General features: G+C 41.3%; 2 long non-coding RNA genes across 3 annotated transcripts; one reads left to right on the top strand and one right to left on the bottom strand.

The window, feature by feature from the left end:
* Window positions 1–188: 188 nt before the first annotated feature.
* LOC311437881 lies at window positions 189–12,093 on the bottom strand. Of its 2 annotated transcripts, XR_014693780.1 has the most exons (4): window positions 11,988–12,031; window positions 11,321–11,492; window positions 6,624–6,830; window positions 189–1,905 (listed from the first exon to the last, which is right to left on the bottom strand). It is a non-coding gene; the product is annotated as an uncharacterized lncRNA (long non-coding RNA). The 2 variants fall into 2 exon arrangements; XR_014693779.1 differs by lacking the exon at window positions 11,321–11,492 and having other exon boundaries at window positions 11,988–12,093.
* A 74-nt stretch (window positions 12,094–12,167) lies between these two features.
* Window positions 12,168–14,194, top strand: LOC311437823. Its single transcript, XR_014693740.1, has 2 exons — window positions 12,168–12,493; window positions 13,220–14,194. It is a non-coding gene; the product is annotated as an uncharacterized lncRNA (long non-coding RNA).
* Window positions 14,195–24,146: the final 9,952 nt, after the last annotated feature.

Genomic DNA, 24,146 nt, shown 5'->3' with positions numbered 1-24,146 from the left:
CCTATGGTCAGGGCACAGGAGTGGAGTAAATCCATTGATTTCTGAAGGTCCCTTCCAACTGCACTATCCCATCCCATCCCATCTCCTGCAGTCTATGCGTAATACAAAGAATAACAAATCACGTACAACTGCATCAGTACAGGTACATGAGCTCTGAATTATCTTAAGAAAACAGAGTATTCCACAAGTGTACTCAGGCATTTATTTATGTTATAGCAGAGCATCATGGAATTTAAAGAAGGTGAAAATTATGCGCGATGGCACTCCTTTAAACAGCAACGCACCTTGACTGTTTCCAAAATAAGCCTTATGGTAGCAAAGGACTTAGCAATTTTTAAGCAACAGAAGCTAAGAAGGTGAAAATTGGTAAAGTTGCCCTGAAATCTGGGACGTCTCTGAGTCCGTTCCAGCAGAGGACCCAAACTACATTTTGTCAAAGACTGAAGAATACTCATTAGCTTTTATTGTGCTGTACATTTCACTCTCCAAAACTTTTGTATGAAAAAAAAATAATAAGAAGAATAAAAAAAATCATGTAATTCTTAGGCCTCAAGTCTTAGTCACTCAAGACTATCCAGACAGCAACTTTTCTTCTCTTTTAAGGACATGTAGAAAAGGCTCAGTCTGTCTCTTTGCACTGCAGCTTACATTAGAAAGCACGAGGGACTTTTACACTTCATTTGTTGTATCTCACTTGCAAAGATCTATCAGTCCTCAGGGAAGCAGGAAAGACTAAAACATCCAGTGTAAAAAATATGTGATACGGGACTCTCACTTTGTTGCAAGGAATAAAGGAGAAAGGGAACGGCTGGGATCTAAAACTGTGTTCTGCCAGGGAACAAGGAAAGCAGGATGTTCAATTGTTTAGGCCCAGTTAAACTTGCACTAAGGATAATAACTGGATAATAGCTTCTCTGGAGTTAGGGAGTTAGTGGCAAAGAGGCTGTGTTATCCATAGGAAGGAGCTCTAAACTTTTTCTGTAACCTTACAGAAGGAATGACTTTTGCTGATGTCACAACACTATGCCAAGATGCTAGACAAATTATCTGTAAAACTCAATATCGTTAATCACTGCTCAGGGTGAATGGCTGTGACAGTTGATAAAGGTATGTACCCTGTCTCCAGAAATTCTTGCAAAGGATTTCAGTCTCCGTGTAACTGTGGACTCACAGGACTACATACATCGCCTGAGTTTCTCAAGTGATTTCAGCAAAATTACACTAAATTTGACATTGGCCCATCTTGTCTTCTAAATATTCTTCTCTGAGACATTAACAAGACCCTGTCTTTATCCTCCTATCATGAGATGGCTCCAGTCCCATCTTGTCCAGTGATTGCTGGAAATAATTTTCCGGTAGTTGCCCTCTTTGCTCTTGATCTCTTTGTCTGATCATCACATTAGTAATTTTTTTCTTCTGTAACATGAATGTCCAGTTCTTTTTCATTCCTATGCAGCTGATACCTAACTTAATTTCTTATTCTATACCATATTGCCCTCCTGAGCTCTCTATGAACTTCCATGGCCTTCCACTAGTAGTAATTGAATATCTCTAAATTTCGTAATATTCTTCTCCTTTGTACTGTAGAAGTGAGATGACCCTCACTTTGTGCTGGAGTGCCTTCCATACATGATTTGCACTTGTTCTGAACAAGACGCTTTGTCTCTTGCAGCAAAAGCTAAATATATGCAATCTGGGATGCGTTTAATCATCGTGGAAGAGAGATTTTTCAGGTCAGCTGATGTAGCCTTTGCAACGTTACTCTGATTAAAAATTGCCTGAATTGGATTTCCAAGGAATTTTTGAATTTAATTCAGGTTATTACTTGGTGACTAAGTGTGTCCAGAAATCTGGTATTTATGGGCTTCAGATGACAGTGATTTCTTGGCTTGAAAGCTTGGTAGACTACATGAAAAAAAATTAAAAAATAAAAAAAAAATACTACACAGTGTGGTGAAATAATTACCTGCCCTGTACACTTTGAAGGAAATGAACCCTCTGAAGGCAGTTAGTGAACCATGAGTGTAAAGAGAAAAGACAGCAATCACCTTGCATGCAGTGGGGTGGGAAAATCTACCAACAGCCAGCATATATGGTTGGGAATTCCTATGTTCATAGTTTTCACATCTCATAAATATGGTAGTAATACTGAGGTGTGTTGTCTCAAGTGAGATGTGTCTGGTCTCAGATATTTGTTGACGGTTGTGTTTTTATTTTATCCCCTGGATAAAGCTTATCTGCAGCATTTACCAGTCCATGATAGCCAATATTTATTTTATGACTATATGAAAAACTTGGGATCAACTTTGCCTTATGGCAAAAAAAAATACATAATTATTTATTTTAACAGAGTCATCTCTGCCAATGTTGAGTCACAAATTAGCGTTCAGTTAATTCATCTACAGCAGAGGATAGGGAAGGAACATGTAACGTCTCTCAGATTTTACAGACACAAGAATATATAATAGTCTCACTGTGACACAAAAGGTAATATATATGTGAATGCATTCAAGGGATATATGTGCCACAAGAACTACAGAAATTCTGCTTTTTGTCTAAGATTTTGAAGGATCTTGGAGAAATGTTTCTGTTTGCTCATAAATACAGTTTTACTTTAGGAACACTTGAACCTTTCACAGAGTGATAGGCTAATCTCTTGCTGCTTGCCATGTATTTTTAATAAAGCCTAGACAAAGCCACAGCTGAATTTTGTTATTGAAGAAGGCTGGGCAAAATGATTTAACACAAGTTATTTAGTAAATCAAACCTTGGGAAACAGTTAAAAGGATTGAAGAGCTGAGCGAAGGTTGATTTCCACATCAGAGTGCTAAGCAATGAACAATGATAAGGCAGAGTTTAATTTAGTAATGAACAGAAGTTATCAATAACCTACTGGTTTTACACCACTGATAACAATATAATTAGATTTGAAATCAAAAGATAGAGATGAAAAAACTCAATTAGTAAGATAAAAAATGTAAATGGTGGAAAGTGCAGTTTACTGGATTAAAGGAAGTATGAAAGGTTAATTGGGAGCAAGAACTAAAGGAAAACTATTAGCAAGAATCTGGAACTGTTCAAAACAGTGCTGGGAAAATTACATGATAAAGCTGGGAACTGCACACCTAGGAAAGATAAGGAAATTACATACAGCCATCCCCTCTCTGCACAGACTAAGGAGGAAAGATATTATACAGCAAAAATTCTATCTGTGGAGAAGGGAGGGTGGCAAAACACCCAGCCAGCTAGGAGACCTGACCTGGGCAGGGCATCCTCCCCATTCCCCACTGCAAATCCTGCAGAGCTTTCATCCCTGAGCCCAAGATGCAAAAGAGCTTTCATCCCTGAGCCCAAGATGCAAAAGAGCTTTGCTGGGGTGGGGGCATGTCCTGCACCTGCTCCTGGCTGGTGGTTCACAGTGGGTGCAGAGTCTGACAACAGTCAGGTGAGGACAGGCAGACCTGCAGCACCCTGTGCCCAAGCTGCTGGCTGGGGGCTGCAGCTCAAGCATATGAAGCCACTCCATTTTTTCCTTGTCTCTCCCTACTTTATTTCTCTTTCACTTTTTGTTAAAATAGGGATGATTGAAGGAGGAAGGCAGGTGGAAGGAATGGAATTGAATGGATTTGGATCCATCTTCCTGAATAAAATCTAACACCCCCTTCCCCAAAGCTGCCCAAACAATCAGTTTTTCCTGAATTGAAATATTTCACAATACCAAAAAAAAAAAAAAAAAAAAAAACCAATATTATGATTTTTCATCCTATGGAAAGTTCATTTCACTAAATGTGGGAAAACTCAAGACACAGCTGAACTGAAGTTTCTAGTTCTCTGCTGATGGGAATGGGAAATTATTAAACCAGTCAAATCAGATTTGTCTGGGAGAGAACTCAGTCTTGCTGGGGTTTCCTTCCAGCACAGAAATGATCTCTCCAGTGTAACTGGAAGTGGCCATAATGCATGCAGAGATTACAATAAAATGAATTTTTGACCTGGCCATGAAGCTCCAAATGTAGTTATGGTTTGAATTTGTGGACCTTAGCCTTAGCATATACTGCAAAACTACAAACTTCTTGTTTCATAAGGCTTGGCTAAGCAAAAAATTACTTATAAATATAAGGTGCAGTTTCACTTCAGTCATGAAAAGAAATAAAAAAGTAAATGTTCCCTGCAACTCACACATTGTGAAAATTACTTTTCCAGGTATTTCTCATGTTGAGATGAGTTTTCTAAGCCTAAAAACCTCAGACTCATAGAACTCCAATCAAAGCTCACATAAAGCCTGAGAGGCAGGTCCACATGAACCTCATGAAATTCAACAACTGCAAAGTCCTGCACCGGGGCCGGGGCTCTCCCAGGCACAAATCCAGGCCTGGCAATGAGTGGATAGGGGGCAGCCCCACAGAAAGGGACCTGGGGGTGGTGGTTGATGAAAAGCTTGATTTGAGCTGGCAATGTGTGCTTGCAGCCCAGAAAGCAAACCATACCCTGGGCTGCACCAACAGCAGCGAGGGCAGCAGGGTGAGGGAGGGGATTGTGCCCTCTGCTCTGCTCTAGTGAGGCCCCATCTGGAGCCCTGCACCCAGCTCTGGGCCCCCAGCACAAGGATGTGGGGCTGTTAGACTGGGTTACAAAGATGATCAAGGGGCTGGAGCACCTCTCCTATGGAGAGGGGCTGAAGGAGTTGGTGTTTGGCCTGGAAAAGAGAAAGCTCCAGGGAGACCTCACAGCAGCTTCAGAGACCTTCAGTGCCTGAAGGGGGCTGCAGGAAAGCTGGGGAGGTTCTCTGTGTCAGGGGGCGTGGTGATAGGGCAAGGGGGAATGACTTTACACCAAAAGAGGATAAGTTTAGGTCAGACATTTGGAAGAAATCCTTCCCTCAGAGGGTGGCAAGGCCCTGGCATAGGCTGCCCCATCCCTGGCAGTGCCCAAGGCCAGGCTGGATGGGGTTGGGAGCAGTGGCTGGAATTAGGTGGGATGCGAGGTCCCTGCCAACCCAAACCATCCTGTGGTTGTGAAAGTAGCACTTTGTTTCTGATGACAGGAATTTATAATAGATGCCTCAAAGGAAAGCTGGAGTGTGAAGTAAACAGATGAGGAATAATCTGCTCTGCAAATGAGGTTTTACCTTTATAGCTAGGGATTGCTTTGAGTGGTAGAACGTGAATTTTCATCTCTTCCACAGCATTTTTGTTATAACTAATTGCAGCCACTCTGGATATTCCTAATATTCATCTTAGCCACTAATTCTAGGTCTTGGCATCTTCTTAATTTCATTGACTCACTTAAGTGGTGAGTTCCATGGGGAAATCATTTGTTTTGCATATAAAAACATTTTTTTTCTTTTTAAATTCTTTGAATGTTTTCATGCTGCAATGTTCAGATGGGGAAATAAGAATTTCCCAAGCTACCTTCTCCAGGCCATTTGTTATCTGCTAAATGCTGATATTCCCATGACATTTGTCTCTTTTTCGGGGTAATCTGTCCTCATCTTTTTAGCCCCTTGCTCAACAAATCTGTTATTTATTTTTTTTTTTCAAGCCAGAATCTTATTTTACCTCCTTTCCTTGAATCCCTGCCAGTTTTGCATTTTTCTTCTGCAATGAGGTGTGCCAGACATATTCCATGTGAGTCTCACTGGTACCTTGCTCAAAAGCCTTTAGTTTTTGTCTGGTTCACCCTTCTGACCATTACATACTTCAGCATATCTGCTTTATGGACCACAGACAAACATCAAGCAGAGTTTTCTATTATACTTCAGTGCAGGTTACTTTTTTTTTTTTTTAGTTTCTCCAGTAATATACGTCTAGATGACAATTTTTAAGAACTTTCCAAATGAATGGAATATGATTTCCCTGATTGTTATATAACCTGTGTTGAATGAAGAAATTGTAGTCATTCTCCAGAAGAACTGCCTATATTGTAAGAGCACATTTTATAGGTGTTCAGCATGCCCTTTCATCATATAGAAGTTACAGGGATTGTGGAGAAGTGGAGACTAGCGTTTGGGCATAAATGAGCCATGTTCAAACATAACAGCTACATTAAATATTCTCAATACCTTTTCCTTTCAAGTTACGAAGCCCTTTGAAAAGTCCTTCTGACTTTTATCACCTCCTGACGCTGTAGTAAAATGCTGTGAAGAGCAACTTTCTTTAGGCTTTTCCTTTGCATCAATAAACTTTATTTTGAAAAGTTTCATCTAAGAATGTTTCAGGCAAGACTATATCAGACGTTAACTCTTATTTTCTTGCACTGGTGTTCAGATTCCTCTTTGCTGAACTTAGGCCACAATGGAAAGAGGAAATGGAGAGCACTATTTATTTATTTTTTTTTAAACAAATTACCAAGAGCATCTATGTCTCCAGAGCTACAGCAATTCACAGCATGCCCTCAGAGGTTCTCACGTGGAACATAAGAAAGCAAACTGTGCTAGAAGCAGGCTAAAGCACATAATAAAATCATAAAAGACTGTTTCTAAGGAGAAATGGGAGGGCAGGAATAGCAATGTTTTGGAGCATTTGTATTTACTTACAGGGATATAGACATTTTAAAAGTGTCGCTGTTCATCCATCTACTCACTTAGTGAGGGAGACGCAAAAAGGAGAGACAAGTAAACCCACCAGTCAGCCTGATCTTCCTCTCAACCCACTGGCCACCGGCCCAGCTCTTCCGTGAGCACAGTTTCACAGGTCCTTCAGCAAGGAGCACCCACCCGGAGTGGCACAGCTTTGATACCCCAGGTACTGTGGGAAGAGATGACGGCTTCTGTTCCTGGCTGATGGTTATGAGGGGTGCCTCAGCTGGAATCATTGCTGCTTTGGATTACTCTAAGGCAAATACAAATTTGGGCTTAGTTAGTAAAACCCCATCTTAATTCTTCTGCAGACACCATAAATATGTTTAAAGAAGAGAAAATACAACTGTCGTCATTATACTTGAATAAACTAAGCTTAAATAGATGCAAAATCCAGTGTGTTATGCAACAGGCATTTCTTTCATTATTTAGTTGGACCTGTTGGCTATTTACATTTAATTTGTCCTTTTTATGGGAGAGAGTAATTAACCCAAGCATTCTTGCCAACCAAATAGTGAGGACTTTGTACTGGAGCAGAGCAAATTAAACTTTGATGCGACAACGATGACTGCCAGCTACTTAAAGGTGAATCATAAAGGCTTTAAAAATCCTGCTCGCAAGATTCTCAAATGTGAACAGAAGCCTTTGGCTTTAAATGGTAATTAGCACTGTAGTTAAACAGAATTTGAAATTAAAATGAGGACCCACACATTTTCCTGGAAGTTGATCTTCGCTGCTCTGGCCAAGACAACTATTTCATAATAAACCTGCTGGAGTTTGAAATAACGTTTCATTTCCAACCCAGGGCTTTCTGCGCCTGGGGATTAAAACCTGGTGGCATTTGTCTTTGGTCTTTTAGGACAGCTGCTCACTGCATTCAAGTGATTCCCTGCAAAACCAGGTCCAGTCTGCAGGAATTTCAAGATTAATATAAGAGCTATCCTGTCTCCCCTGCACTGCCAAGCACCCTATGGGCCACGGCTACACCTCACAAAATTCACCCCTTCAGAACAAAGCACACTTGGCCTTATGTCTGTGCTGGAGACATTTCAGAGGGCCTCCAATACGATGTCACCATTATGTGTGCACTGGGGCTCCTGGCGCAACAAATGATGCCATTGGTATTTATGGAATTGCCACAGAAAGTTTTCCATGCAGATAGCATTCCCATTTTGATTCTTTGGAGAGCAGCGCTATAACTAGGCCCAGATGCTGCTTGTAAACAGGCTGTTTGTCCATCCCCACACAGGGCTCACACTGCTTGCAGATTTCTGGGTGGAAACCTCATCTCCTGCTCTCACAGCCTGCCTGGGTTAGCCAAGCAGGTAATGTGAGTAGACATTATTACTAACAAGGTTATGCATAAAGTGACAGTTTGCACACTCTGCGAGTCTTCTATGAATACTGCTGCCTTCGCTATACAACAAATATATACTTCACAGCTTAATGAGTGATAGCTGAGCGTGGTGGAGCAGACAGCACCATCAGCTGGGAGATGGCTAGCTTCATCTCCAGTTTGTGCTGTAATTTCCTTTGGGCTTTGCACTACTTAATATCATCTGGGATGATAATAGCATCTGAGAATATTCTCAGTATTCCTCTTGTTACTCTGCTAGTAGTGGGCTCCATTGCTTTTTCACTGCTTCCCATCCAAAACTGCATGCTGAAGGCAGCTTAGTATTAATATTTGCTTGAAACTTTCCCTAGGATTGTGCCAGGATCTGTTCAAGTACTTGTTCTTTCTTCCAATGCATTTATCACCTGAAGACCGAGCACCACAAGTACTTCTGCATGCACTGAGGTGTGTTTTGAGACTTAGAGACCAAACACTAGAACTCCAGTCCAAAGTGAGAAAGCAATGATGCCCCACGGTGGAGTTTCAGACCCAAAGGGAACTCGATTACCAAAGCACCTGTCAAAGCAGCTTTGAATCAAGAAAGAGAACTGCAACTAGGGTCTTGGATTAAAAAGAAATCCACTTTACAAAGCGGACAAAGGTTTAAGGGGCAGATGAAAAAGCCAAAGAATGTTATGTTGCCCACATTTTTCTGTGCTGAAGCTTTCCAGAGTGGGCAGGTGAGCTCAGGCTGCACCACAAGCCTTTGACCTCTGTTGGCAAGGGCTGAAGCAACTCTTGATTTGAATTCAGAAACAAAGTTTCAGAGTTTCAGAACCCAAGGGCCCAAAAGCATAGCAATAAACAAAAGAAAAGAGCTGAGAGCCCCTTCAAAAGACAGCAATTTGCCAGTGCCAGCCAGGCAGATCCAGTCCCTGGAATGAGCCCAGAAGTTTCTAAATCCGGCAGAAAACTGCAGGTGGTCCCCTTGTGAATCACATCTGCATTTTGACCTGCTCCTCAGTCCCATGCCAACCCAGATCCTGCAGTGCCAAGCAACAGCTCCAAGACTCAGACAGGTTGAAGGGATCTTTGCTGCTTCAAGGCAGCTTACGCATCTACCCCAGATGTTTCACATGCCCAAAATGCCCATTGGCATTTTTTTTTCAGTGTACTTTGTAGAGGAGACTTTCTACAGAAGTTAAACCTTTGAGTTTTTCTCCAGCTCTCCCCAAACAGAATGAATCTGACAGGTGAAATATACTCAGAGCCATATACTATAATTTTCAGTGATTTACAACATGTGCTCTGAACTGGCTGGGCGCCAAGAACATTTGAAGATTAAGGAATAGGAAAGAATTAACGGCATTATAGGGCATAATTGCTTGCTCCAGCCTTGAAGCTGAGGTTTGACACACTTCACTAGAGTTGTTTTTTTCTTCTCCTTTGCAGTTCTTGACAGTCAGCAGTGTTCCTGCATTATTTAAATTACCAGAAACAGCACTAGTTGGAGGCACCAGTAACCCCAACTTCACCATTTAGGTTTGCTTGGATTTTTTTTGGCATTTGCTTCACTCAGGACTCACCCCCAGATGAAGGACCTGTCCCTCACAGCCCATAGTTCAGGTGCAGTGCTTTGTGCAGCTCCGCATGAGGCTTGCTGCACTACATCAGCACATGAGCTGCCTGCATTGCTCCCATGGGTGCTGCAGTACCCAGGCAAAGATGCAAGCTTGTTCCCAGGTAATGACTTCTTCCCCTTTGATTGAGATAGCAGAGCTTATTTATAGGTGATATGGAGACTGTTGGAGTCTAAGCACCAAGCCTGTTCCAAGCTGGTGAGAGCTGCTCCCAAAAGGCATAATCTTTGGGATCTGCTTTGCAGATACACGTGCTGTAAAAGGGAGAGTCTTGCTAGTCCAGGAGGAAATATCACAGCACTAAGTTGCCTTCACATTCTTTACTCATTACAGTATTAATTGCATAAATGTAATTGCAATGACCAAGGTGAAAGCTTCTTCCACCACTTCACCAAAGAAGATGCTTCATTATACCCATGCATGGGGGCTCTTGCCTAGATTCTGTCTGTCTGCCAATGTGTGCCAGCAACATCCTACCAAGGCAGAGTGCCTTTCAGCATTAAACATCCAACAGTGTTTTCCACTTAAAGTTCTCTACTCACTCAGTAGAAACTAGATTGCAACCAAGAAGTTGTTTCTCAGAGGTTATTATCCACCACCTATGAGTGCTTCAGTTGACTGCTTAGGATAATGTTCAGTGCAGCTAGAGACCCAGACACTAAAAACAGAGCTCTCTCCTTTTATTGCCCCCCCCCCCCCCCCCCCCCAATATAACATTATCTTCCACAGTGCTCTGCCTTATGTCTGCTCTAAGGTCAGTATTTAGTGTTCATCAACGTAGTCTAGTGATATCCTCAATTATCTTTTATTTTCACATTAATGATCTTTGGAACGGGCTCTTGAGACATAAAGTACCAATTTAAATATATATTTTTTTCCCGTGGCTTCCAGGAAAAAAAGCTTCTTTGCTGTTTTATTGTCTTGCCTTGCTCTCCATCTGACCCTCCACAAACAAGCACACACATTTTACTCATTTTATGGATCATTTTTTTTCCCAACCTCAGGAGCTCATGACAACTGTAATTTTTGTTTTTAAATACAAACTTCCTTACAGGTGAAGATAATTTAAAATGTCTGTCTGAGGGTGATGAAATTACTTGCAAACAAACAAGTGAGAATTGAATTTATCTCAGGATATCTGAGAACTGATTATCTTTCATACGCATCTTTTGTCCTACCTCCAGAGTTGCTTTTGCTTGCAAAAAATATTTACCAATTGGTCCCCTTCTTATTCTTGTCTTCTACTCTATGTATAATTATTTAACTAACAAATTAGTTTAGAAATACATCAAAGCTCTTGCCCCTGTTTTCAGTAGTTAAATCATCCTGATGAAAATGAACTGGGATATTGTTTTATAAATTTGATCTTTTCACTTCAACAATTTGACTCACTAATACAAAAACAAGTTTATTACAACTTCTTTGGTTATGGACTGAACAGTATTTTCCCATTTTGGCAGTAAGTATTAGTTTGTCTAATTGTTTTTCATTGCTTTATTTGAAAATAGAGCAGGAACATAAAATAGGAAATAAAAATGTTTTATTAACTATCCATTCTAATAGGAACAGCATTTACTATTCATAGCAATATTCATAAAATTACTTATCTTAATTCCTCAATCATCCCCTGTGCAAATGCTTGGAAAATGAATGAGCTAATTAAAGTAGATGTTAGTGGAACAAGGACATTGGGGCTCACTTTGAACAGGGAAAAACTTCATGCAGCTCATTAAAGCTCTGAGTTTTGAACATGGCTGGGGGAGATACCTGTTTCCTGAGAGCATCTGCGGTGCCTATTCCTCTGGTATGTACACCACCCAGGTAACGTGGGCATCAGGAGCACAGCAGGAACACCAACAGCAGCAAAACAGCTCTGCTGAGTGACAAGCAGCCTCCCCAGGCATCCCCTGGGCTGCCTGCCTTAAAGAGAGCTTGGATCCTGAAGACAATTACAGACCACTCTACAACCAGCCACACAGCCCAAACTGAAGATAGCACAAGCAGCACTGGGAAAACTCATGTAACAAGAGAAGGGGATCTGAAACATAAAAGGATAGCAGCCTCTCAAGGCTAACTCTGTAAGTTTCTGGAATTAATCAGAGCCAGGGAGAAGCATGACAGTTGCTGGTTTGGCACAAACTGTGCCCAGCTTTGTTCCACTTATAAGGGACATAGATAGGAGGAGGGTGAGAGGCCAGCCATCCCCCTGCCTGCACCAAAGGCAGCTGGATCACCCCTGCAGACCCACCTCTGGGCTGGCACAGGCTGCAAGGACAGCTGAGGTCTCCTGGGAAAGACCCCCAGAGAAACAGAGAGCCAGTTATTTCATCAGAAACCTCCACAGCAGCCCTTGCATCTTCAAACTGAATTTAGACAGAGCTGAAATAAACCTCCAGAACTGCTTTAAGATCTATGGCTCAGCTGTTCTGCTTACCAGAAGAATATATTCCTGTTGAGAAGAAACAACACCCATCTCTACCAGCCTGTAGAAGAAGCTCCCTCTGCCATATAGCAGGCTTTATAGCTGCCTGAGCCCCACCTCCTGTGAGTTATAGCCAACAGCTGACCAGAGGGTGGTTTTAAAATAGATTGCTAATCAACCATTTCTGAAAGCAGTTTCCTGGTTTTCACTTGTGATGGAGGATACTACAAATCTAATGTAACTGTCCTGAAAGAGTCATCTTCAGTAATATTGTGGGCAACTCATAATTAGGACAAATGCAAATTTGAAAGCATAGGAGTCTTTCATTAAATCAAGAAGCAGCTCTGAAAGTCTTATTTACCCCTTGTCTGGGTGGGTAAGAGCCAACCAAATATTGCATGCTCTGTGGATTATTCCTGTTGCTGCTGAGCCTCACGTGAGGCTCCATGGTGTGATGGACAAACTGAAGTGAAACCTGGCTCTTCTCTGTGGATCTGCTTAGGAATTGCTTATCCTCTGTGAGCATTATTTGCTCACGTATTAAACTTGAACAATAGGACAGATCTGTATTTGTGAAAGAATTTATGGGTGAAAAGTCTTCTATAAAGACAAAATATTGCTAATATGTTGGCATGGAAATTTCACAGTGGTATTCAAATATTTTTTTTTGAGCAACAGAAATACTCAAGAACAAAGATTTATTCAGTTAACAACATCCTGGTCTCAATGGTGATTTGGTTGCACTCCCCAGGCAGGCAGTGGAAACATGACTAGATAACAGCTCTCAGGATGCTCCCATCTGAGCCTGTCAGCCTCAAGTCTGTCTTTAACCAGGGGGCATTTAAGGTGCTCTTCCACCTCCAACACCTGTATTGCAATAGGAAGTGTTCTGTGATGGCATTCCTCAGGCTGTGAATTCTAAGGGAAATCTAGATGACAAGGTGTAAGATATATATATTTGATATCACATATGCATATATGTAGACATCTGCTTTTGATCAGACAAGTCCCACATCTTGTGCTTGATAGCAGTACTTTAGTAACATAACTCTCACAAATTGTCCTTGATAGGAATGCACTTTAATAGAGGATCGGGAGATCCTTAGAGGTAAAAATCTATCTGAAAAATGAACACGAAGAAACTTGCAGCTCACCATAACCATAGCATGATGACTCTTTGTCATAACTCACCTACTTGTAGTCAATATTAATACAAGCTAAGATCAGTCCTTATCTCTTTCCAGCCTATAGATCACGATGAAGAAAACACAGCCGATATTGGAAACTGGTAAAACAGACATTAAGACAACCCTAAGATAAAAAGCTGTGAAGGCAAGACAAAGAAAAGAGTGACCTTCATTTAGCTGCTGCTCATCAAAGTGCCTCGGAAAAGCAGCCTGGAGAGGAGGACTTCCAGCACCTTTTTGAAAGATCGCCCAGCTCCTGCACAAGGATGCTGTCATAGCTAGGAGTAAGAGTGGGCTGAATGACAAAATATGCAAAATGCCATAGATAATTGAATAGTTAATATGCTCATTTATTCAAGTTCTGTAAACCTCAAAATAGCATTTTCAAGTGTTTTAATTTTTTCTTCATCAGTTCCACACAGACTCCTTCTGGACTTAAATAGCTACTGAACTGAGACTATTTAAAGGGAACAAGAAGTCTGGTGTGCCTGGGGCCCTACAGCCCTGCCCATACAGAACCACAACTGCAGCAACCTCCAACCTGCTGCTCTGCAGTGAAGGTCTGTGGGGCTTGGTGCTCTGCTCAGAGCATCAAAGAGATTCACTGCACACAGTTTTTCGGAGTGAAACTCTTCCATCAGTGACGTGGATAGGTTTCCCAAATTTTATTTCACTTTTAGCTCTACATATTAAATCCCCACTTGCACATGAAAATAAAGTAACTGTGCACTGATGTAGCACATCCATGTGCAGATGCTGTTTAAGCATGCACCTACCATGCTGCTCCACACCAGCAAGCACATTTCCTTAATCTCACATGCATATTTATGACAATATAAAACACAAATGGAATATATTTAGTTCTTTGTCATAGAGAATGACTCCCTTAAGCTATCTGAGGAGCTGGTCTTTTGTTTTACTTAAATCCTTCTGCTCAATTGAACGGGCAAAAGCTCTGACCTGCAGGATCTTCAGCTTCGTGGAGCAGGCTGGGAAGTGCTGTGCATGCAGCCGCACTGGGAACGTGATCATGCATCATGTCCCAGTGTGCTTGTGGCTCTGCTTCAGTGCTGGCTGCTTGCTGAGGGATCAACGCTTTGGAAAAAACAAACCTTGCTTTAAAATTGAGGGCCCTGCATCTTTCTAGAGTGGAGTTACAACAGAGGTCATGGCTGGGCCCTTTCGCTTCTGGGCTGGCACCCAGCAGTGATGTTGGTCCCCTACAAGGTTTGCACTGCTCAGGGGCAATGGTGAGTACTCTCCTATCAGTTGGTTTTGAACAACTGAAAATTCAGGGAAACTTCTTAATTCATATGGAAACCATGAAGTACATTCTCTTCTCCTAAAAAAAAAAAAAAAAATGTTTAAGATTGGTGTAAAATTGAAGAGATTAAAAAATAATAATAAATAAAAAAGCATGAATTCCCTTTTATCTACTTTCTTGTTCCTCGAGGAGCATGGTTTCCATCTGCAGACTTTGTCTGAAAGGCAGGCTCAGGTGATGACATACCTGCAGAAGCCGGAGCTCTGAGGAAGGAAAAACACCCCCCAGCTAGTCAGGCACACATGCAAGGCAGAAGGGCTCAGTATCAGTGTGCCCTTCACAGTTAGGTTAATAACATTTTGGGATGTAGAGTAGGACAGGCTGAAAGCTGCCAGCTTCATCTTGCACAGACACACAATGGCTTTAAGGGTTTATACCAGATAGAGCTGGTGAATGATCCTGGCCTGGGCCCTTCACATGGGGAAGAATTTCATCTCCTGAAGTTAAATTTTTGTTGCCTACTAGCCAGTCATATTAAAGTCTTCTGATGCTTTGGTTCAAAGGGCAGATGTTCTCCAGCAGGCTTCCTTAAGAGATTTTCTTCTACCCTGAAGGCATAAAGATATGTAGAGGGCCATAAAGGGGGATGGATGAGCTTGGGCAGAAGGCAAGCCCAGCAGAAGGCCATTGGAAAACCCTGCTTTCTGTGCCTCCTCACATTTCTCTGGCATTGATTGCAGAGAATTGCTAACTGCAGCTTAATGCCCTGGTTAAGAGGGAAAGAACACTGACTCTGCAGGCAGCAGTGCTCTCCTGGGCTTTGAATTCCTTGAATAGTTCAGTGTGAGAGAATTTTCCATGTGTAAATATTTACCTGTCTATTCTCCTGCTTGGCAGGTGAAAATTAAACCAGCAGTCTGGGTGTATAGCACAGGTCTCCAGAGCTTTCTACTGTTCATACAAGGCTTGTCTGTGAAACAAGTGCCTTGTGTAAAGACATCACACCTGTGGCATGAAGGAAGGACAGGTTAACCAGCCCAAGAAGAAGCCTTTGAGAAGCGTGTCCTCTCTGCTTGCTCCTGTGGCCACCAGTGCCATGCCTTGGCAGCACTCACCTCTGCCAGGGGAAGCAGCTGGGATGCAGTGAACATCCCCTGCAGTAAATAGTGTGGACAGTCTGCAGTAAATATGGGGTTCACAGAAGCCTCCTCACTCCCCAGTGCACCTAGAGCAATGTTTTCCAAAAAGTGCATTGCTTCCATGCTGGAGAAGGGTATCACTTGGGTAGGATGAGACCAGATCTCAGGCACTCACGTATGTGAATACAGGCAATGATTTCCCTTGCTTCAGCTTCCCTGTAATTCCTCTGTGTACGTGTGTGTTTGTGCAGACACCAAATGCAGCAGGAGAAGGTTGTGCAACTTGCCAGGGTCAGAGCAAGTCTGCCCACAGCCCAGCCCTCAGGGCAGGCTGCTGAAGCAGGTTTTGATCTCCCACCACAGGGCCCTAAACCCTGACCAGTTGCACTCAGTTACTCCTCTTCCCACTCCCTGATCCGATGAACGATGCCCAGCACACACACATGGTTAAGCCCTTTGAATGTTCCCTTACTACAGAGGAGGGGGAACAATTTGAAGAGAGAAGTTTGGATGTGGCAGGAATGGATTTTCCTCATTGTTAGCCATTGGGGAATGAAAGAGGAAGAACTCTTCTGCCGTGTAATGAATTATGGCAAAACAATTGCACAGAAATTGTACAAATAATCAAAATAGCTAATGTTAGCAATGACAAACTGAGCTGCATTCTCTTGTCTAGGATCCGTGTTCATGTTTTGCATGGCTGAAGCTGTTTGCTGAATTCAGCCTGAACTCGCAAATAGCTGCGGCCACTCTGTGATTGCATTCCTCTTGAGAGATTAAGTGATAAATGAGGAAATAAAAACTGTCCAACTGCATCAGGAGGTGAGGTTTGTGCTCAGACCTGAGTGCAGAGCTGCTCAGCATCTGCATGGGGTCGGCAGCCGCCCCAAAGCAAGTGTCGGTGTGCGAGGTGCTGGCAGGCTGGTCAGGCACTGACAGGTGTCAGGATGCACTTCCGAGCCTCTTAGTTGTTCTTGCCTTGCCTTTCCATGAGCTGTACTTTCTGTTAGTTTGTAATTGCAGGGAGTAGATGGATTGTCAATAGGAGAAACTTCATGGAGACTTTTGCTTGAGTCATAGGGAAAAAAAAGTTAAAAAAATAATAATATCAAGCTATGATCCTGCTGTGATTTGCAGATTTGCAGTGCTTTTTTATTATTATTTAATAAAAAATTAAAATATAAAATAAAATAAAATAAAATAAAATAAAATAAAATAAAATAAAATAAAATATTAACAAGCCATCATGCAGAGGAAACTGTACCTTTTGCACCCCAAAAGGTGCTGCTTGGGCACCCATGGGCTACAGGACCCCAAAGGGAGACCTTCACCTCTACCTCCACTAAGCCTACACCAAGGAATATGCACGCCCTGCACTTTTCACAGGGAAAAGATAGTGGTATGCTCTGAAGCACAAATCAAAAGAAATGCTAGATAAAGAAAATGCCAGATAGCTCCATGTAAAGCTCCATGTATCATGCATAGGACCGAACAACAACAGAGTTTGGGCAACAACCCAAAATCCAACAACAAATCCAAATCCAAATCCAACAACAGAGGTTAGGATATGGTTTTGTGGGGACTGCTAGTGTTAGGTCAGAGGTTGGACTCGATGATCTTGAGGTCTCTTCCAACCTAGAAATTCTGTGATTCTGTGATTCTGTGATCTTGATTGAAATTCCTATTTTCTATCATGCACAACTGGCAGTAGCCAAGCCAATGCGCACTGTTGGCAGCCTGATCCCCTTCTAATGAGGGTTTGCTTCTTCCTCCTGAAACAGTTTGCAGTAAAAAAATATGTTCCTTAGGCTGAGATTCACAGAGACACTCCTGGCAGTAAGGTATGCAAATCCCACCACATTTCACCTAATTCCATCAGGCTGGATTGAAAAGCCCTGTGTTACGCCACCCACACCGGGATTCAGGCTGTAACACCTGACCTGGTGCTTTTGAATCCACTGTCGAAATGCAAACAATCCTAAAAATAAGCAGACATCTCAAGGACAATACCCGTCCTTGTGTGAAATTTAGGGATCAGGTAGAAAGACCTGTGTCAGTAGGCGCACTGAGAGAAAGGAGGCAGAACTGTTACGTGCTGTCAGAAATTGTGAGATGTCTCACGCATTTTACCTAGTTAGAAACAGTTGTGGAAGGAGACAAATATGAACTGCCTGATTAGTATCAACCTGCTTCAGACTTGTCATCAGACTGTTTCTTTTCTTGTCATTAAGGCTGTCACAGGCAATGCAAGACCTTGGATGGGCATAGATGTATGTGATATAGGAAATCAACCTTCCTACTCATAGATGATGATGATGATTGTTATTAGTGCTTGTGGTCCTGTTTTGCTATTATTTGTCTAAGAACAGTAGAAAAAAATACTACTTTTGACCTGTATTCTTGCAATCTTAATGTAAAATGCAAGAGGATACCTGAAAAAAGAAAAAAGAAAAAAAAAAAGAAAAAAAAAAAAAAGAAGAAGAAAAAGGTCAGAAAAGGTAAAGATGGGTCATTAACAACATTAGTAAGTTAGGAATAGATGTAAGTGTGCTCCAAAGCTTACGCTGATGTACTACAATGGTTCTTTTTTACTTCAATGGTATTTTCTTCAGAGCTTTATATCCCTGGGTGGATCCAGGTATGTCTGAGTACTCTGAATAATAACAGCTAATAATAGCCACAAAGAATGTCTATGAAAATGAGGAAAAGCAGCTCATTGTGTGCACTCCTCATCAGGTATTATTAGAATATACCATTGATAATACAAGAAAAGATTTTCAACCACAGAAGAGATGAAAAAACTCCGGATGTGAAAAGGATAAGCATTAATACCAGCATGCTGGAGCCTTGTACCACACCGCAGTAACACCTGAAAATTGGCTCTGCTGTTGCACTACTGAAAACAACAGCGGTTCCACCTCCAGCACAGTGGCTGGACTCACTGGTGCCTTGACCTTGCGAAGACCTGCCTTATCATTTGCTTTCCAGTTAGGTGAGAGGAAACACTAACTGCGGCAGGACCCAGAGCTTAGAAACAGACATTTCTGGAGCCTTAACCAGCCACCTCCAGTGAGAAATGTTTCACGTGGCGGTGGCTGTGCTGATCTTTGTTGAGCAGAAGGGAAGGAGGCTGTTGGCAGGTGACGTTCAAAGGTCACTTAGCAGTTGCCAGCAGTTACCATCCACCAGTGTCAAGCAGGTGACTGTTGGACAGACACACCATAATGTGCTCAGTCTCAAGAAATAGATGGTTATTATACCTTCCATGAGACTAACAAACAGGGCTGTGCAAGGCAGGGATTTACAGTCAGTAAGTGCTCACATCTCATTCCAAAATACAGACAAAAGGCTGACATTTCCTCAGTCCCCATGATTTTTGTAGAGATCCCGGGAAGCCCCCCTCCAGATAGCATGCTATGTGCCGATGAGTCACTCGGTTGCACTGGTTGTCTTTGGAGAAGGACAGAAATAATGTTCCCACTGTCCCGTGAAGAGAGCTGGAGAGGAAATGTCAGCCAACGGCATATGCAGGGTATTGAGCATGCAGGCACTGCAGCCGCGTGGGGACCAGACGGGCCCAGGCATCTGCTTGCAAAGATGAGGCCAAGCAGAAATGAATCCTGGCAGATGGCTGTATGGGGTGCTCCATCCTCTCCTTGCGTGGCGGCCCTGCCAGCCACACGGAAGCACAGAGCCCAGTCTCTTGGAGACTGAGAAATGAAGCAGCTCAGCACTAGGAACACATTGCCTCTGCCACTGGCAAAATGGGTCAATTATTTATCATTCATGTTCTAAGGTTGAGCACAAATGTGTGCTACAGCTTTGTTTAGCTCACAGGAAATTGTTTTCATGAGCAATGCATTGAAGGTCATGGTTTATCAATCATGAACAAGGTAGAGATAATACAGTTGGTTGTAGCAGCTTCCTCCTGTAAAACATTCCAGGGGAAAATGATTGCTTTTGCCATGTTCTGCGGGAAAAGTGATAGACTAAGATCACTCTGCTCTATTTAGTTGTGCTTTTAGCTCCTCACTGTCTTTCCAAGTTCAGTTCACACTTTCTGAGTCTGGATCTCCTGTACTCAAAGCAGCATACTGTAAATATTTGAAAATTTTTACTCATGTTTTCTTCAGCACTCATTTTCAAAATCTTCTATTTAGTGTCTTGCCTAGCCGTGATCTAAGTGACTATGCCAACCTCTTCCACTTAAAATTGTTCATCAAGGTAGTACCTCGAGAGCAGTCAGTAACAGAGATAGTGAATATATGAAGCTTAGGAAAAAAAAAAAAAAAAAAAGTCTCTGAATAATTAATTCTAGCATGGAAGACAAAGAGTGATTCATGTTCAAGAAAGGACCAATGTGAGCAGTGTGTATGATGATGGAAAAGCAGGGTGATTACAGAAATGACAGAGAAACCTAAGATGTGTTCGCATTCATATTGCTCAAAGACATGGAGTTGCTTGTAAGGCTTTTCTCTTGATTTTTTATCAAGGGAATTTTCTTTGCTTTCCATATATTCTTGTGTGAATGGAAAAGAATAAACAATGTCAAGAAGATGATAAAATTATTCTACGTTTGTCTTGCATCCCATCAGGTTCTTATTTCTTAGATACAGTGCCTAACAGGAGAGGATGTTGATTTTCTGGCTTTCACAAACTTCTCTTCCAAGGCTGAACAAACTTACAACATTGTCTACAGGGGAAGTTCATATTCACCAGGGAGCTTATAGCAAATTCCGCTCTGGCAGTCACTGAGGGCAGGTTCAAGGAGAGCAACCACAGTTGGAGGACCATTACTCAACCCATCTAGGCAATGAAATGGCTTCTCTGTGTGAGAACCTTTTTGTAGAGGGATTCGTAACCGGTACTCTGTCTCTGTGATATTAACACATGTCTATAATTTAAATAATAATTTAAATAATAATTTAAATAATAATTTAAATAATAATTTAAATAATAATTTAAATAATAATAATAATAATAATAATAATAGAAGAAATTGTTGTAATTGGCTTTGTGAATAACAGCCAATGGGTCCTTTTTTTTTTTACATCCTATTTAAAATACAGTGTATTACTCAGTAAAGGATGTACCTTTAGAAATTTGCAATGGTGGGGAATTCAACAAAGCTCTTGTGAAATAGTTCCAGGATTAATCACCTCAGTGTTTAAAAGTTCTGCCATATTTCTAAATTTGCCTCATTTATTTTCTAGCTGTTGGAATAAAGAAATCAACTCCTCCACAGAAATTCAACAGATATCCAACCAAAAGTATGGCATACATACTTTGTTCCTCAATGTCTATTTATTAGGCTGTATTAAGCTGCTTAATTTTTGTATTTAACTTTTTTAACCATCTCTGCAACAGCTTCTCATTAGTGCTATTTGTAATTTATTCGTAGTTGTAATTTGTCATTCTATTTATAATTTAATAATCTCCTAATTAATGTCATCTGTAATCTTACTTACTGAGAATTTAGGGTTATTATTTCAAATATTAACATGGTCAGGATGTAATATTAGGGATATCAGTGAGAGAGTAACTTCTTGGCAGCCAGAAAGGCTTCAATTCACTAATAACTGCCCGTGCTGATAAAGTGTCATTCTATTGATCTGAAGGTCAGGTGGTACGAAACGCTTTATGGAAATCTAGGGATCAATACAACCAGTCGTATGTACCTAGCTAGCTCAGATATTTCTAGCAAGACAACCACAGAAGTTGTAAACCTTATCAGGTAGGCTGAGTCTACATTCAGGTCACTGTCTTCTCAATATTTAATAAAATTGAAGGTTACCTCCATAAACCTCTCCAAACTTTGTGAAAGAAGAATGGAGATTTCAAAGCTAATCAGTGTTGAAGCATGGCCCAGAAGCTTCTAACCATGATTAGACCAAAGCTCATTCTCAGGTGATACCAGTCATTTGGTAGATTTTAAACACTTCTGGTGTAACCCTCTCAAAAAAAAAAAAAAAAAAAAAAAAAAAAAAAAAAAAAAGTCTCAGCAATCTCCTTGAGTCCTCTGTGTGATGTGTGATCTGAAAAATGGGTCAGATTGGATGTTAGGAAGAGAAGAGGCTCTTCACTGAGAGGGTGGTCGGGCACTGGCACAAACACCCCAGGCATGTGATTATTGCACTGAGCCTGCTGGGGTTCAAGAGGCATTTTGGACAATGCTGTCAGAAACAAGATCTGATTTTGAGGTGGTCCTGTGTGGAGCCAGGAGTTGGACTCAGTGCTCCTTGTGGGTGCCCTCCATCTCAGGATATTCTGTGATTCCGTGAAGGCAGAGTACGATGCACATGCACTCCAGAGTCCTTCCAAGGTGTTATGTGTCCCCTGTGTGACAGCAAGCAGCTTCTGTTTTCACCATACTAGAAAGTGAAGTTACAAAATTGTAATTGTACAGTAAGTTTTCTCTTCTTCATAGAGAAAAGAAATTACTTAGATGCCAGATTTTGCCACAGTGCATTGTGCCACTTGTTCTTTGCAAGGTGAAGCAGACCCAGGGAATATCCTTGCATCTAAGCAGCCAGGCTTTCTTTGGCAGTTTTTCCCCCTCATGTTCTCAAACTGACCAATTCTTTCCTATAAAGACTGTTCTCGGTGATACAGGCATCCAGTAGTGTTTTCTTTGTAGGTGTTATCTTCTGCCCTTAAAAACAAATTAAAAGGAGTCTTTCTGATCCCCACCAGTCAACGCAGCATGATTCATGTGGGTATGCAATATTCCCAGCATGGTTACATTGGCTGATTCTGTCTAAAAGCAAAAGGACAAGACTCCCAGTTGAAATAGACCCATTGAGTTAAAGGAGGTGATGTGATCTGCTGTAAGACAGAGTTTTCACCAGGGTAAAATGGTTAGAAGGGGTGAAAAGGACCTAAAAAAGTCATGTCTATCTCATCTTAATAGTATATTGCAGAGTCTATGGGGCAGGGACCAGCCTGGGCTGGATGTCTGCATTGTGCTAAACACAGCTGGGTACTTGCCTCCAGATGCCATTAATATACAAGGATGAACTAGTAATCACTTTAGCAAGATAGTGTGGAAAAGAAGCCTGTTTTCCTCTAAAAACCACAAGAGCCTCCTGTCTATGTTCAGGTTAGAAAACCTTCTTAGGATTTTATTTTTTTTAGACTAGTTTAATCTTTATTAAAATTCTCTCCAAAAAGTTGAAGGTATTAATTTCTTTTCCCCCCTGCCAGATATGACATTTATCCCTTGGCAAGTCTGAAAACCTCAGGCATTTCTAATGAGAGATACATTTTAGTTTCCTGCAATGAGAGAGGCATTATGTTTTGGTCCGTTTCAAGATGGACTTGTTTTCAAGCTTTCTAAAGCAGAATTAATCAATAATTACAGCCATCATCAGCATGTGAGCCCCTGGAGTTTTATTTATACTCCAGTCACATTGCTCTGTGACCTACAGCAATATACAGTAGTTTTGCCTGTTGGAAAATAAATCATATTACATTTTTGCATGCACATATAGTTAAGGCTTATCTTTAGTTGTAAAGGAACAGAAATTTCTTCTGGAATTGCCTCTTTCATCTGCATTTAGTAATCTTAATATTTGGGACACAAAATGATTTCCAAGCCATGTTTGCCAGTTGGGTTTAATCCTTTGAGTTTTTAATTTTGAAAACTACATGACTATGTTAATTTGCAGAAGTGAGATTAAAATAAAAACATCTCTGTGTTTGTACTTAAAGTGCAGAGATTTCCATGCCTGAGTATCTGAGTGAATAAATAAATGTTCATTTGGATTTCTGATCAGGAAATTTTCCACAATAGAGAAAGTCTCCTTTCTCATTAACTTTCTTAAATAAGTTGAAGTATATATTCAGTATAGGAGGTTAAAAGTATTAAAGACATGTTTCCAGACATTGAAGTTGGAGAATGAGGTAGGTAAAAGAAGGAAAAGCAGTTGTCTCTGATACAGAAAGCACCTTTAGAAGAGCTGCAAGAGGTGATGAAGTGAGTGAGAGGTTTAAATGCTGTGTCTGTTTCAAATATAGAGAAAATAAATATGCAATAAAGGTCAAAAATAGTAGCTGCCATTCTCTTCCATGGCCAGGAATGAAGCTCACTACAATGAAACACATTGTAGAAACCTTACCAGGCGCCAAGTGGAAGTGTTATCTGGGTTTATGAATGAGTGATATAGCAGAGAAAGAGTGACACAGCATTGCACTGAGGCTCCAGTCTCTCTCTCAAAAAAAAAAAAAAAAAAAAAAAAAAAAAAAAAAAGTACTTCAGTTTATTACAGGGTTTATGTGCCATACACTAGCACATACAGAAATGTTACTGGGACAGAGGCCCAAAACTGCTGCTGTAAGGATTAGTGGTGGCTTTCTTGGTCTCAGCTGTCTTAATGATCTGAGGGAGTAAACCATGGGGTTATATGTACTTGTTTGCAACACCAATGTTGCAGGTGGATCTGAAGGAAAAGAGAGCTTGAATGGTGGAGATATCGGAGCAAAAATACAGATGTTAGAAAGCAACTATTCCAGGTGGCTTCTTGGCAGCTCAACCAACCATGAAATGTCACATGGGCAGAGAGTGATAGGACAAGGGGGACAG

This window comes from Aythya ferina (assembly GCF_964211825.1).
Source record: "Aythya ferina genome assembly, chromosome: 5".
In the NCBI taxonomy this organism is placed as follows: Eukaryota; Metazoa; Chordata; class Aves; order Anseriformes; family Anatidae; genus Aythya; species Aythya ferina.
The sequence above is the reverse complement of the archived record's forward strand: the minus strand, read 5'-3'. Positions and strand labels throughout refer to the sequence as shown.